Source organism: Corapipo altera, unplaced genomic scaffold, assembly GCF_003945725.1.
Source record: "Corapipo altera isolate COAL_440 unplaced genomic scaffold, ASM394572v1 75, whole genome shotgun sequence".
Taxonomy (NCBI): Eukaryota; Metazoa; Chordata; class Aves; order Passeriformes; family Pipridae; genus Corapipo; species Corapipo altera.
In genome coordinates, this window is record NW_020884887.1 from 6,730,978 (window position 1) to 6,744,588 (window position 13,611).

The following is a 13,611-nucleotide window of genomic DNA, read 5'->3' on the forward strand; positions in this document are numbered from 1 at the left end:
ACTGCCAGGCCATCCCAAACCAGGTTACAGCTGCTGAAATCTGGCCCAAGGTGACATGGCCATAGAACAAATAAAATTTCCCTTTAAATTTGAATTTAACAAAGTCAGCTCCACGTGTATTTATATTCAGCAACTAAGCAAGGGGAGTTCTGTAAGCAGTATGACTTTTCGTTTAAGTGCTTTGAAAGGATTCTTTGCATTGGAAATTTTTTTTTTTTGAGTGCTTAACATGTTTTGAGAATGATGGAATAAGTGTGTCAGCAAAGAATACAAATAGTTCTGATACTCGTTAATTCCTGCTTTAGCTTGGTTGTTAATCCCCTCTGCAGAGTCATCTGTGGCTTGGCCAAAGTTTTCTATGTGTTGTCTCAGACTGACTGAAACACAGTGATATCAACTAGGTCCTGTTCTGGGAATTATTTCTTAGGTTTCTTGCAAATTACTCTGTATCAAGGTTAATAGTTATATAACTATGTAGAAAAAAGTCTCAAAACTGAGATGAGACATCTAAGTGATCCTACGTGAAATACTTTGTTGTGAAGCCTCATTTTCAAGAGTCTCCTGGGCAAGAACATGAAGTTTGCTTATAGTGAAATGTGCAGTACACTGAATTTGACTGCTGCTGCTCTGGCAGAGCTCACAGTGCCTTAGTTCCTGTAATATATTTAGGAATGGATCTTTATTCAAACCAGCATCCGCTGTGCCGTGGTAATGCTGCAGAGATCATCCCTAAGTAGGGTGGGGTTTGTAAGGAGAGGAAATACCTTTAGTTAAACCAACTGATACAGCTGGAAAAAAATCGTGACTTGCTGGTACAAAACATTCCACATCAAGCCTGAAGTGGGGCTCGTGATCACAAGCCTTTTGTGTTTATTTTCCATCTGTGTCAGTGGCTGTATGATTTGGTCTTAACACAGATCCTGTCTCTCCTGTTTTCGCTTTTCTTGCCCCATCTTTATTTAAACCTTGGCTCTAGAAATCTTAAAATAGGACAAATGATGGTTGTCAGCTAAATCTTGCTTGCCATTTCAAACACCTGCATTTAAATAAGCAGAGCCATAAGAAGTTTTTCGCTTTGCGTTTTAAATGGCTTAATCAGTGCATGCAGTGCTTTGAACTAAAGTTGGATACTCTCAGAAAGGAAAAGCTTCTGGGTTTGAGACTTTAAAAATAGCCTGGGCAAGACACTAATAAAACATACTGGAGAGAGCGATCTCAGAATGGCATGGAAATAATTTAGATGATCTAATAGGTCTCACTGCTATCTTGTGAGTCTGTGAGAGGCTTTAATACTGGCTTGAGATGAGTTTAGTGTGCAGCACTGACAGCACCCCCTTCATGCTGTAATGGACTTCAAGAGAAAGAGGTACTATGTTAAAATGTGGCTTCAAAACAAGCCAGAGTATGGACATGATCATAGACATCAGTCACAGTTTGGAACCCGCTGTCTCTTGGAAATAATTTCTGTCTTTCAGTGATATGTTCAGAGCAGCAGGTTCTGAAATAAAATCATAAATAGGAATTCTTCAAAATGTAACAAAAACCATTTGCGGTGTGTTCCTTATGGCTGAGGTGATTAAGCTGTGCTATAGCCTTGGATTTGTTTAGGACAGTAATAGTTATGTTCTTGGGTTGTCTTGTTTTATGAAATAAATAGCATTTCCTGTGCGAGGCTAAAAGGTGAATCTTAAGTATCAGTGATTCACTACATTCACTATTACCTCTTAATGCTTTGGATAGGCATTTTACCATTTTTTCCCTCCCTCTTTTAAGGTATATTTTTATCCCTGCTCAAATCCTCTTCCTTTGCTGAGCAGCTGCCATTTCAATATGTTATTTTTATCCACCCGAGTGAGTGTGCTGAGTGCTGCACAGCCAACGTCAGCCTGCAGAAGCCCTTCCCCGGAGACTAATTGCATCTTCTTTACAATGTATTCGGCCTTCGTGAGCTGAGCCTGCAATCCAGAGACTGATTTTTGAATCTGGGTCTTCCAGATGGCAATTTGAGCATTACTGTAATAGTAGTAGATTGACTAAATATTTCCTTGTTAAGTGACACTGAAATGTCTTTAAATACTTTATGACCGCAGGCTGCTTTGTGACTGAAATATCCTATGTTTCAGTTGAGAATATAAGGTTATTGCCTGGAAATGATGCAAGGTGGAATGGATTAAAGCAGCAGGCCAGTCCATCTGCTTCTAGCACTGCAAAGCACTCCTGTAAAAATGTGGGTGTGAACAGCTCAGTGTCTGCATGAGTGCTGAGAGTGTGACAGAGTCTTAAAAACTAAACATACTTGTGCACAAAAGGAAATGTTTTACAAGCAGACTAAGGTCAGAGTTATACACACAGACACTGAGAGAGAGGGTCAAACAGCATTTTTAACTTTTTTTAGCTTTTGTTCTAGCTCTAAATTTTGGAGCTGGAAAGCTAGAATGATGAGAACCATTCAGGATTTCTCCAAGCAAGTGTATAGTCTGAGCTGTATTTTTAAAGCATTCATCAGCCCCTTAATATGGATCTGAAAAACTATGTCAAAATTGAAGGAAGTATGTAAACCTCATAAAGTGTTCTTGGATGACAGGAATCCAAATAGTTTTGAGAGCATTTTCTGAATGGTGTTTAAGAATCTGAACTAGTTGCTTCTTTTCTAGTCATATGGATTAGGCAGCGTGTTCATATTATTTGAGTAGAACAGACCATTTGGTTTTCTGTATTATCCAGAAAATTAATGAGAATCTGATGAGAATCAGTCCCAATTTTTGCCAATGGACAAATAACATTCTCTTTAGGGAAGTGATCCTTAATATATGCACAGGACAAAATCTGACCTACTTTAAAATGTAATTCAATATATTTTGGGGTTTATCATAGGCTGCTGTGGTGGTTGTACCTCAGACTTTAGGGAGCAGCATCAGTGGTTGTTCTGACCAAGAAGGTCAGTCTTATCTAAGGGTTCTTCATCTGCAGCTTTTTAATGTGTAATGTTTTAATCCAGCTTCAAATAAAATGCACAAAAACTTTCCTTTCTCCTGCACCAGGCTGCAGACAGTTCAGGTTTGCCCTAATTGTCTTTGGAAGCTGTCATGAATTACTGTGCGAATGTTTCCTGCTCAGGATCTTCCTGAATTTTACCTCCTATGCCAGGAAAGGCTAATGGGATTTGCAGACTTGAGTGCATATTAATTAAGAGGAAAACCAATTGTTCTGCTATCTCAAAATATTGCTGAACTGGGTCTAATAGCACTAAACTGCAACCCAGGCTGAGGGAGCCAGGATGGGGGAAACAGTCAGTGTGTGTTTTATTTGAAATCAGCAGCTCCCACTCCTATTGCTGTCCACTGTTTTCAGGTGGATTAGAGTAGATGTATTATAATTTCTACTATTCTATATCCTAGAATATTAACAAGCGAGGGCACTCTTTTTTCCAAATGTAGCCAATGCTCAAAATTTTGGGGCAATACTCAACATTTTAATTTTTTGATCTTTTATGTTTTTCCCTTCCCAGTCCTCTTGTGGCAATTGAAGTGTTTGTTGAGTTATCCCTGCCTTTCCAATATTTGGGGTTTATCAGAGCTTTTGTTTAGAAACAGCCAACAATCTTGTAAGAAAACAAAATCACCTGGGCAACAGGAAGAAACACTGAGATCAGATTCATAGATTGGATTCTACCCTGACACAGAAGTAATGGACACAAGCCATATATAATGTATGATTTTACACTCATTAGCCTTTACCTCATAAACTGCCAGCTTTCTCATTTAAATGGATATGTGGGTTTGTGGCTTGAACTAAATTCTTTGGAAGAGATGCAGAATTTGGAAAATTCAACCCCCCTTCCCCCCAGCTCTTCCTGCCAGGGCACACGTTTTCCAGCCGGTCCCTCCCAATTCCCAGCTCACCTGTGGTGCTCAGGGACCTCAGCTGGTTTTGGGACCAGTGGAGCTGACAGGACTTATGTTGTAGGTGGGAGTGGGGAGAGGAGAACACCCCCAGGTACAGTGAGTTTATTTGGAACATGCCATCCCTGAGCTGGGATGGAAGGGTCACCAGGAGTGTTGTGCTTCCCAGAGCTGGCGTGTTCCTCTCGGTCTGGTGTTAAACTGCGATGGAGAGACTTTGCCATTAGTGGAGAGTGTCCAGCAGAGGCCACAAAGAGGGTGAGGGGTCTGGAGCAACTCTCTGATGAGGAGAGACAGCAGGAGCTGGGCCTGGTTGGTCTGGAGAAGAGGAGACTGGGGGGGGATCTCATCAGTGCATACAAATATCTGCAGGACGGGTGTCGAGAGGATGGTGCCAGACTTTCTCAAGGACAAGGAGCAATAGCCATAAACACAAGAAGCTCCACCTCAAATAAGGAAGAACTTTTTTCTATGGAGGGTGGCAGAGCACTGGAACAGCTGCTCAGGGAAGTCGTTCTCCCTCTCTGGACACATTCCAAACCCACCTGGATGTGTTCCTGTGTCATCTGCTCTGGGTGCCCCTGCCTTGGTGGGGGTGTTGGACTGGATGATCTCCAGAGGCCCGTCCCAACCCCAACCATTCCGTGATTCTGTGATTCATAAGGCTGTGTTAAAACCCCAGGCACCTCCCCTTTCCATAATTCAGGCTTCTGATTCCTTACCTACAACCCCCCACTGGCAGTGTGAGCTCTGGGTGTGGGTTCTGTGTGTAGCCAGAGAAGGAATGTGGAGCTACAAAGGGTATTTTTGGCAGTGAAAGCCTTGGAACTAGACTGACTGCTAAGTTATCCAGTGATGGGCTGGGTTTGTGGTGCTGTATGCCATAAGAAAATGGGGTCAATTAAAAAAAAAAGTCTTAAAATTTATAGCAGTCTGGAATTTTAAGTGGATATAAATGAAATGAGAATTTGCTGGTTCTTTGGAAAACATATGGACTGAGATACAGGTTACCCTGAGGCAAAGGTAGAGTGTAATTTAGGTTAATACTTTAGAGAATTTTTTCATAGAATAATACAGTCATTTAGACTGGAAAAGACCTCCAAGATCACTGAGTCCAAACTTTGATTGATCATCACCTTGTCAGCTAGACCAGAGCACTGAATGCCATGTTTATTCCTTGACTTTCCACCTTAATTTTCTGTTACAAGTGACAGGAAAAAGCCAAGACCCACTTACACTATTTTAGAAAACATTGTGCATTCCCAGTAATTGCCAATAAATAATTTAAATGCTTTGTATGCATGTACAGGGATGCATATTGGAAAATAAAGCAGTAGTTAAGTTTTTGTTGTTAGTTTTATTATTTCCTGCAAATTCCCATATTACAATGCAAATTAAAAAAATCCCAGGATAGGGAAGTGACATTTAAGGTATATTAAAATATTTTTTCAATCATCTGGAATAATTTAGTAAATAGTAGCACAAGCCAAGTTATGTACTGAAATGTGGCAATTTAGTATTTGTTTTCAGTGGTGGAAAACAGCTGGAAGAGGTGAATTGCTGTTGATGTTAAATTATTTTACCAAGATTTACCGATATTCTTAATTTTAAGTGCGTGGGAAGTAGTTTGTAGATTATGGTGCTGTTCAGAGTTTGAGGAATTTTTCAAAATGCTGACATTTATGTGCCTTTGGAACTGCATTCAGAACTGGGGTTTGACTTATGTTAAATATATACAATGTTAAATATAGTACTGGAAGAAAACAAGGTAAGGAAACAGATGCTGTTGGTTACCTATGCTGGGGCTACCTAAGTAGTTTAAACTTTCTGATAATACCTGTGAGAAATGCTGATTATTATAGAATGTGGGTCTTGATAATGCAGATATCAAGTAACAATCAAACAACTCAATGTTTTTCCTTCACCACTGCAGGATTTTGAGGTGGGCCATTAATGGAAGAGCAATACTTTGATCTTTGCTCTGTCCAAAACTGAACCATTGAGCAATAAACTAAAGGGTATTAATGCAACCATGCTTGGAGGCCAGGAAATTCCTTCCCCTGCCACCACAGAGCAGGACAGTATCCCAGGGCTTTCTGATCTTGATCCCATTTGGGAATCAGTGTTAGGATGCCTGTGAACTTCATTGGAGTAGACCTGACGAGCTGTCCCTTCACCAGAGGCCATGTGGAAAATTAAATGCATTTTGTACTCCTTAGACAAGATATTTCCTAAAAATGTATGTGCTGTAAATGATGTGGCATTTAGGGATCTTTAAAACACAGCAAAACATCGAAATACTGCTGAATATTTTCATGTCTAACTCAGTGATTTGATCTTCAAGAGTGGTACAGCCAACAGAATCGTTCTGAATGCCATAACAGCAGCCTTGCTAATCTGATTAAAACCTTTCTAAGGTTTTTTTGCTTTCTTTCTTTTTTGTATTTGTGTCTGTGAAATTAATTCCATCTCTTTTTTTAGAAGTGTGTTTAATCTTCTGCCTTGTTTAATATCAGTGTCCACTGAGTGGGTTTTGGGGTTTTTCTGTCTTTTCTGAATTCTTGCTTTGATAATCCTTGACCATTCTGGATCATCTTCAAAGCAGCCTTTAATTTGGAGCTGTATTTCATGAATAGTGTCTGTTCTTTGTTTTAAAAGACACAGAACTTGCCTGCCTCCCTTCCCAAATTGCTCAAAATACCTGTCTTTTTTTCTTTTTGCTCACTTTGTTCACTTTTTGCCTTGATGTTGAATCATTGGAGTCTTTTGTTAGCCCCATTTTGCATGCTCTCTACTGTCATGTTTATGAGGCTGTAAATGGCATGAAAGAAGCAGAAAGAAAAGCCTGATGTGCTTTTCTTAAAACTGAAGAAGTGGGTATAGTGAGAACGGTGCTGAGTTTTGTGGAAAAATGAGGAGGTGAGTGCTGAGGTGTGAGTGTAAAGGGGAAAAATTTGCTCCTAAGACAGTTACAACAGAAACACTTTTTTAGTAGTGGGCAGTTATTGCATATACCCAGAAGTGACTATGCAGCACCCTGAAATTTGATTTTTGCATCAATTTTAGATGTGTTTAGAAGGAATTGTGAGGCATATAGAATTTGTGTATTCAAGATCTACTTATTTGAATTCAGCATTAGGTAGAATGATAAGAACTCTTGCTAAGGCAAATTTGAAAATACATCTCACAGTAGATTTATCTGTACTTGGTTTAATGCAGTGTGTGTTGGAATGCAGATTGGTCAGCTGTTTTTTCCACATAATGTTGATAATTGGGCTTTCAGGTGAGTGGGGTAGTGATGGGCTCTCTCTAGATATGCACATGTCAAGTGAAGTGCAGGGAGTGGTATTTCAGCTTTACTTAGAAATCCCATTAGCAAGAATCCCAGCTCAGCAGTCACACTGGGTGGGTATGAGGAAAGGATAAATTTTGTATATGGAATGTGGGGATACTTATATAAATACTGCTGGTGCCTGGTCCTGTGCACCATTTTTTTTAATCGAAGCAGAAGAAATGAAGTGGTGATTCTTTTAAAGTATGGTTTTCTCTTTATTTTCCCATTTGGATTGGGTGTGGGGAAGTGTATGGTACATTTTTTTTCACCTATGTAACTGGAAAAATTAGTGTCTTACCTGTGCTATTTACTGTAAAAATTAAAAATGGGGAAATGTTGTGCTGGAGAGTGCTTGATCATAGAATCCCACAATGGTTTGGGTTGGAAGAGACTTTAAAGCCCATCCAGTTCCAAACCCCTGCTGTGGGCAGGGACACCTTCCACTAGCCCAGGTTGCTCCAAGCCCTGTCCAACCTGGCCTTGGACACTTCAGGGATGGGGCAGCCACAGCTTCTCTGGGCAACCTGTGCCAGGGCCTCCCCACCCTCACTTTGGTTTGAAGCCATTCCTCCTTGTCCTGTCACCCCAGGCCCTTTTAAGTAGTCTCTCTGCATCTTTCCTGTAAATTCCCTTCAGGTCCTGGAAGGCCACAGTCAGACCATCCCAAAGCCTTCTTGTCTCCAGGCTGAACAATCTCGATTCTCTCAGCCTTTCCTCATAGGTTGATGTTGACTTGCTTGTGTTACTGTTCCTTTATTTTTTGGGAGTGAAGTAAGAGGATGGTTAAAAAAAGGAACAAAGCCCTCATGTTGCATTCCAGGCTGTCTTGTGATCATTCCTTCCATAGACAAAAATAAATTGCGTTGAACCTATTCCTGTACTTCAGGAACCCCAGGTTTAAATCTTGTGGTGTAAATCCAGCTCTTGCAAGTCACATGGAGGTGATTCAGTAAAGCACAGGCAGAATTCCTGGTGTGGGAATTGGTGGGATGGGGTAGGCAGGTACCAGCAGCTCTTGGGGTGAAATGCTACGTATGAAGAGTCTGGGAACACAGTGATATGAACTATGACTATGAATGGGAGATGTGGGAAGTTTTTGCAGCTTTTCCATATGTTTTCATAAGTTCTTCAATAAATTCTATAATAGGTGTGATAAATTGTTTTGTCACTTAAAAAATACATTTTTTAGGATATGTCACCCCATTCTTCCCTTTCCTTCTGTCAGAAAGTCCATCATTAATATGTGTTTTGGAATTTACTGAAGTTACCACCTTTGAAGTAGTTTTGTGGCTGAGAAGCTGATTTGTGTAATGCTTTTCCTTCTCCCAGTTGCAAATTCTGCCTTCATTTTTAAATTTTAAAGTGAATGTAGTAACACTTTAAGTGTTCAAAAGATAAATGCTGCCAGTTATTCCATATCATAAATTGTAAGATGTATTGAGGCAAAAGATTGGATGTTTTTATAACTTCTTGTCTATTCTCCAGCAGTCATACATGAATAGAAAATAAAGCTCAGTGCCACCAGCAGTAGGGTGCCTGCTTTCCTGAAATACAGTATAATTCCAATGAACATCCAGTCTCCAGCTGAGGGTTGTGCTACATGATTTGTTCTTCTGCTTTTGGTTTCTTATCTCAGACCCTGTGGGGGTTCCTGGAGAAGAAAATGTTCAAATACATATGATATTTAAGGGTTTCACTTAAATTGATTTGCAGTATTGCACTGTAACATAACTGGAATTAGGGAAAAAATACTAATACCTTGTAGACAAAGCTGTAATTATGTTTAGGAATTGTTTAGGATTTATAGCAGGTTGGTTTAGGAGAGGATTTCTTTGTATTCTGATAGCAAAGAAAACTTCAAAGTTGGCTTTGAAGCTTTTGTATTTTTGAGATGAAGGAGACTGTATTTGGTTTGTCACCTCTCAGGAGTAGTTAAGTGGTTGTTGAAATGTAGGAAAATCACGTCTTGAGGTTCAGCCCACATGGCCCTGTGTTGGTCTGACAGACCTGAGAGCATCAGCAGCAAAGCAATAATAGTGGTGGTGGGTTTTAAAGCCCTCACACAGACTGAATTTCATAGTTAACCTTTTTTTTTCCCCATTTCCCCTTCAGACTTGAGTTGTGGAGTCCCCACCCCTGGAGGTACTCAAGGAATGACTGGACTTGGCACTCAGTGCTCTGGTCTAGTTGACAAGGTGGTGTTTGGTCACAGGTTGGACTCGAAGATCTTGAAAGTCTTTTCCAACCTCAGTGACTCTGTGGTTCTGTAATTACATGCTGGAATCATGTCTAGGATTTTTTGTCTCAGTTGCCCAATCAAGTTCACTTGAGCTCCTGACAAAGGTGGATTTGCAGCTGGGCTGGGCTGGAGTGGCCGAGCTGGAAGCAGGTTGTGCCTTCTTGTCCCTGCCTGCCACTGCAGCTGGGATGGGCAGTGCATGGGAATCAGGGAATCCCATTGGAATTGTCAGGGTTGGAAGGGACCTCTGGAGATCATCCAGTCCAACACCCTGCCAAGGGAGGGTCACCAGGAGCAGGTGACACAAGAATGAATCCAGGTGGGTTTGAAATTAATCCAGAGGGGGAGACTCCACACCCTCTCTGGGCAGCCTGTAAAGAGTGAGAGCCTTTAGTGTGGTTTTTTTTTCCCCCAAAGATGATTCTTTTCTGACTATAACTTCACCATCTCTTCAGTGAGGCAGTTTTGCTTTAGGCAGATTAAAGTCCCAAGAATTTGAAGCTCATTGCACAAGGCTTGGGAACTGTAGTTTTCCCTTTGAGCGTTTCTCAGCTTCTCTCCTCCTCCATCCCCCAGTTATTTGATGTATAAAGTTGTCAACACTCACTGTTAGCAGTTATTATGCTGAGAATCTGCTTTGTGCCATTCACTCACATTCTACCTTTTTACCATGTGAACCCAATTAATTCAACATAATCACAGGTAAAGAGTGTTACTTACCAAATGATTGGGTAGGTAGATTCTCTTCAGGGTTTTTGAAGAAAAAAAACCTGTTTGCTTTTTGTTTGTCAGTTGTTTTGTGACAGTGACCTGTAATTTAAAATTAAAGATTCTAGTCAGACCTGTACTTGAATGCTGTGGAATAACACAAACTTCATTTTGTTACTGTTCTCGACAGAAGGAATGGTAAATACTTGTCTTCAGGCATCTGGCTTTACTTGAAATAAAGCATAATATTTGCATCTACAATAGTACTCTTGTTTTTCAGCATTTGTTTGGACATTTTGGACATAAACTAGAGCTATATTTCTTATAACATGCTTTAAAAAATTTCTTTTTACATTGTATTTCTTTAAAAATATGTTAGGAGGAAAAATACAGGTTTTGGCACCTCTGCTGCTTAATTTTGCAGAATCAGTACTTCCAAAGGTGCTAATCCTTGATTTTACTCTGCAGCCAGATTGAGGCTGCTTTGCTGATTTAATACTGGCTTTGACATTGCTAAAAGTGTGACAAATACACATTCTTCAGATGTATATATAGAGGTGCTTAATTTTCTTAAGGTTGTTTTAAGATTAAGAAAGTACTATTGGAATGTTTTTCATTCTTTGAAGTTTGGTAGTGTTTGAAATCTACCAAAAAAAGGGAATTTCTTATATTCCCTTTTAGTGGCTTACTTTGGAAAACAATTTTTAAAACAGGAATCTCATTTGACAGTGTCAAAGATGGCTGTGAGTGTAAGATGCAAAGGTCTGACATGGAATAAGTCCAGTGTCAGTGTAGATTTGTTAAAAATTTTGTTCAGTTTATTCTGTATTGATGGAATTTATGCTGGATCAGGTATCCTGGGTCGGTGCCACTCTCTACCATGCATTGGCTGTTGCTCCACAGTCACCATATCATGTGCTTGGGACAGTTTGACTGGAATGAGATTAAGGGCTTGAATGGGGCAATGTTTTTGCACACAGGCACAAGGCTCATGTTAACAGTCATAGAACTGGAGCCTGATTCTTTTGTCCATACTATTTTAGAACTAAAAGAATGCATAAAAAAGAGTACCTTTTTTGCCTGCCTTTGAATCCCACAATGGTTTGGGTTAGAAGGGACCTTAAAGATCATCCCATGGACAGGGACACCTTCCATCAAACCAGGTTGCTCCAAGCCTCTCCCAACCTGGCCTTGGACACTTCCAGGGATGGGGCAGCCACAGCTTCTCTGGGCAACCTGTGCCAGGGCCTCCCCACCCTCACAGGGAAGAATTTCTTCCCAATATCCACTCTAAGCCTACTCTCTGTCAGTTTGAGGCCATTCTCCCCTGTCCTGTCACTACAGTCAGTCATCTGCTTTCATGTTGAAAATGTCATCTAAGACTTAAGTTGTAAGGCTCTATTAAATAGAAAGAAATACTTTTGCATGTAATGTAGGTAGATAAGATTTTTATGTTCTAATTTAAGAAACTATATATACCTCTCTGCAAAATATCTGTTTGGGTGTCTAAATTGCACCCTCATATAGAGATAGTTTAACCAAAGGTATGTTAAAAATAGATGTTCTTTAGAATTTTTCTTTTTCTGCTCTTGGTTTGGTTAAGGAGATGTTTATAGAGATGTGAAATTGGGCTGGAGGTGACCTTATAGAACCTCTTGTGAAATGTGCTCTTACCTGTGGTAGAAACATGTGATCCATGCATGACATCTGAAAGGCATTGTGAAACATGAAATGATGATAAAATCTCTCTCTTGAGTTACAGTCAACCCTACCTGCCCTCAGGGAGTAGTGGGGAAAAAGGTAGTAAAATATTATAGTTCATATTTTAATGGCCTTGTGCACAGCATTGTAAATCTTGCTATGATTGCAAAACGTAGTTCAGTGAAAAAAAATGTGCAAATAAGGCTTTGGTGTTGTAATGGCTAAACCAGATTGTATTTCAGTTATTTTTCTGTAACTTAAAAGTAAAACTAAGGCACGTGTAAATGTTTTCTCTAATAGATTCAACAGATATCTAGCTCACTTTCAGAAATAATCCTGTGGAACTTTGATACTTCTGTTTCTGTAAAAGTTAAGTCCTAAGTGAAACAGAAAACAGCCCAGCAACAAGTCACCTTCCCTGCTTCTGCTTAGGGGCAGAAAATGCCTCTCAGAGTATGAACAGTTTGAGTGAAAGCTTGAAGCTGTGTTTGGTGTTGGTCATATTTGCTTTTCAGTATAAGCAACTTGTCACCTATGAGCAGTACCATTAATAATACAGAAAGGTTTCAGTATAAAGAAAACCTTATTATACCCATTTAAAAAAAAAAAATCTGGATTCATACACTTTTCTCTATTTATATAATATTTAACCATCAGCTGATGGTGGTATAGGTATAAAATACACCTAAAATCACTCTGCAGGTGGGAAGGCAGCAAGAACCAGGTGCTCAACCTGGGCACACTTAGTGTAGGTCAAGCTTGTAGGAAGTTTGGGGTTCAGGATGTGATTTAGGATTCCTGCAGATATTTTTCATGCTTTTTCAGCAGAATGTCATTGGGATGTGGGATTATACACAACATCCTGACAGTCTTTTCAGTGCTTCCTGTAGAGGGAAGAAAGCTCAGCATATTTAATTGGAGGTATGTTAGACACAAAATATATGATTTTTTAAAAAGAAGGGAGCAAGGGAAATGGGCTCAAATGAGGAGCAGACACAAAAATTTGAGTGGGTTTCTTATTCATGATGTTCCTTAAAATGACAGACAGTAAAAGCAGCAGATTTTTGCAAAAGATCATTGACTTTCTGCATGACTTTATTTCTGACATAGAAAGGAGTGTTGCAGGGAGGGCTGAGGGGACAAAGTAATTGTTATTAATGAGCAGATGAATTAGTTACACACTTTGTGTTTTTTAGGTTTTGTAACATAATTGTTGCTGAAACATCTTGTGAGATAAGTAAATCTGTCCTAGGCCCTTTATGCAATTATTTGAAACAGTGAAGAAATGAGAAAGGGAAAAACAGATCTGAGGAATCCAAACCAACTTTGTAGTTGTCTCATTTAGGGGATGGGCAAGTGTTGTGGTATCCTGAATTAAATCTTTTTCCATGGTTGGTAGCATTTTAAGGCTTCATTTGTGTAGCAGCTGAGCTGGGTATTCCTGTAGCAAAGATTTTTCTTAATATGAAATTATGAAAGCCAGGGACAGAAAGGGGAACTCAGCTGCTTTCCTGGCTTGCCAAAAGAACATTCCTTCACTTCAATGCTGTTTGTATTTCACAGAGTTTCACATTGTGTGAAATTAATGGCGTGTGATGAACTCTGCATTCAGTGAGCAGAGAAAGTTTGTATCTGTGCTGTACTGGGGTAGTTTATAAACTGTGGCTCCTGAGAAATGTTTTGAACTGTCAGATGTTGGTATTTTGCGGGTTAGATGAAGCAAATGC

At 39.8% G+C, this 13,611-nt stretch overlaps 1 protein-coding gene across 1 annotated transcript in view; it reads left to right on the plus strand.

Moving 5' to 3' along the window:
- Positions 1–13,611, plus strand: part of CPEB4 (cytoplasmic polyadenylation element binding protein 4) — a 41,596-nt gene that overhangs the window by 12,673 nt on the left and 15,312 nt on the right. The window lies entirely within an intron of this gene.